The sequence below is a fragment of the Cricetulus griseus genome, chromosome 2 (genome assembly GCF_003668045.3).
Source record: "Cricetulus griseus strain 17A/GY chromosome 2, alternate assembly CriGri-PICRH-1.0, whole genome shotgun sequence".
In the NCBI taxonomy this organism is placed as follows: Eukaryota; Metazoa; Chordata; class Mammalia; order Rodentia; family Cricetidae; genus Cricetulus; species Cricetulus griseus.
This window is the reverse complement of record NC_048595.1, coordinates 134410549-134413155: the sequence shown is the minus strand read 5'-3', so window position 1 is coordinate 134413155 and position 2607 is coordinate 134410549. Positions and strand designations below refer to the sequence as shown.

General features: G+C 43.1%; 1 long non-coding RNA gene across 1 annotated transcript; it reads right to left on the bottom strand.

Moving 5' to 3' along the window:
* Positions 1–397: 397 nt before the first annotated feature.
* LOC103160149 lies at positions 398–2489 on the bottom strand. The gene is made up of 3 exons (XR_003481905.2): positions 2332–2489; positions 1384–1548; positions 398–967 (listed from the first exon to the last, which is right to left on the bottom strand). It is a non-coding gene; the product is annotated as an uncharacterized LOC103160149 (long non-coding RNA).
* Between the last annotated feature and the right edge of the window lie 118 nt (positions 2490–2607).

The following is a 2607-nucleotide window of genomic DNA, read 5'->3' as shown; positions in this document are numbered from 1 at the left end:
CATGCATGTAGTGCGCACACACATATACATACATGAGGGCAGGCAGACATTCATACACATAAAGTTAAATGAATCTTCTCATCAGAGGCTTTTGTCAAAAAGTTGCTATTGTATGTACCTTTTTATTTCTCTTTTTCCACCAAACAAATGTTGTTTACACTCTTTTGCCTTTTCTCTTCTTTCTTCCAGCTAGTGCATCCCTGGACTTACTGCATATTGCTCATGGAGTTGTTTGTTCCTTTCACAGCTGGATGGCTGACCACTATGCAGATGCTCTTCGGGATATCTACACAGTCTCCTGTGAGTGGTACTTCGAATTTTTTTTTTTCCCATTATATGTAATGCAGTTTGGGGAGAGTGAACCGACTGCCCAAAGAAAAATTCAAAGCAGAAAAGCTCAAATTCAAAATTCTGGTTTATTCATTGATCCATGCATTGGACAACTATTATTGGGAATTGGAAACTAATATCAGAACACTAGTCAACGTGATGTGTTAAGTCACTTGAGTTAATGAACATGGGTTGCCTCCCAGAGAAGTTGTCTGGGTTTACACGCATGGGCAGTTGGTGCGAAGTAAAAATGCTGGGGAAACTGCTTTAGGAAACTGACTTTTCATCACTTCTTTCACTACACAGACACCGTGCTCATTAGTTTTTGACAACTTGACACAAGCTTGGGTCATACAGGAAGAAAGAACCTCAACTGAGATAATGCCTTCACCAGCTTATTGTGTATGCAAAGTCCGAGGTGGCATTTCCTTGATCAGTGTGATTGATGTGGGAGGGCCCAGCATGTTGTGGGCAGTGCTAACCTTGGGCAAGTGGTCCTGGGCTGTGTAAGAAAGCAGGCTGAACAAGCTTTGCAGAACAAACCAGTAAGCAGTGTTCCTCTGTGGTCTCTGCTGCAGTTCATGTCTCCAGTTTCTGGACGTGTGGTGCCTCGGTTTCCCTCAATGGTAGGCTGAGTCTGAAAGTGTAAGTTAAATAAATCTTTTCCTCTCCAAGTTGTTTTTAGTTGGGTTTATTACAGCAATAGAAGGCAAACTAGGGCAGACATGTTGAATAATTATGTCACTAATAATTAAAGTCTCTGCCCACAGGTCTGAGGCAGAACTGAAGGACTTATATAGCTGAGTAACCTAGTGCCCTACTTCTTTTTTTGTTGCTGTGATAAACACCATGTCCAAAAGCAACTCAAGGAGGAGCACACTTCAGCACACAGGTTGCAGCCCATCACAGCAAAGCCAAAACAAGAAATCAAGGTGAAAGCTTGAAGCAGAGACCCTAGAAAAATATGATTCCTGGCTTGCTCCCAGGCCACCTTTTAGACAGCCCAATCCCACATGCCCAGGGTTGGTACTGCCCACTATGAGGTGGACTCACCTACACCAATTAGCATTCAAGAAGAATATCCTCACAGATGTGATCAGGTCACCAATGGCCAGTTCTTCTTTCGAGGTTCCATCTTCCCAGATGGGTCAAATTGACAACCAATGTTGTCAAGTGACAACCATCACACACCGAGGCTTACTTTTTCATGTTGATAGTCTTAAATACATATAGGTCACAAAATACATTCACATTCATAATGTATATATGAGCACATATAACACATAGTAGGATCTCCTTATCTGTGAGATGTGTGAATTTAAACAACTTAAAATAAAAATTATACATAAATTAATTGTATCTGGACAGTACATCTAAAGACTTTTTCCTTTGTTCCTAATCCCTAAAAATATACCCTAACCATCATTTACAAAATGTTTACATGCATTAGGCATTAAAACACATCTAGAAAATATCTTGAAGTATATGGGAGGCTGTATGTAGTTTACATGAAAATATGAAAATGTGTCTGCTAAAGGTCCTATACATACTGAGGGAAAATTTATTTTTTAGATTTGTTTTATGTGCATCTTCTTTTAATGTCAGGCTCCTGCCCATCAAGAAGGTGTTCAAGCTAGCTGGTCCATAAGCAGTATTGGAAATTGCCCACAACTCAAATCCTCAGAAAGCTAGAACACTGATAATTTCGAAGGTCACACAGTTTTTACTATTCAGTAGGAGCCTAGGACACACATCCTGTCTGAAAACCTTCCTTTTCAACAGTCAGAAGTGTAGTGAGGTTTAAGCACCAAGAATACAGTAGGTTTGGTTTCTTATATGCAGGGCCAAGCCTGCAATAAGCTGTAGTAAGCAAAAAGGAACCCGAGAAATGAGTAATGCAGAGACTGCCAAGGATAGAGCTGGGGGTTTGGGGGGGGGGGCGGTGGCAGGGAGGATAGCACTTCCTAACTAGCAGTTGTTATTTTAAGTGGTAGTTATTACCGCTATCAGCATTGATGTGTGTGCCTGTGTAATCACCACTGCCACCTCCATCAAGGTCCCCTCTATTTCCCAAAATCTTCACTTCTAGACAGGAGCTCCTGGACCTCTCAGGGTGTCGACTTCTCAGAAGGCAGGAAATCCCCTTTGGAAACTCTTCTGGCTGCTAGGCACAGACCCCGCCCCCGACGCGGGCGCCCCCCTGCGGGTGAACTGTGTCCTCCGGTTTCGGGTTCCCGGGCAGGGCTGCCCCGCCCTCCAACCCTGGGCCCGCCCAGC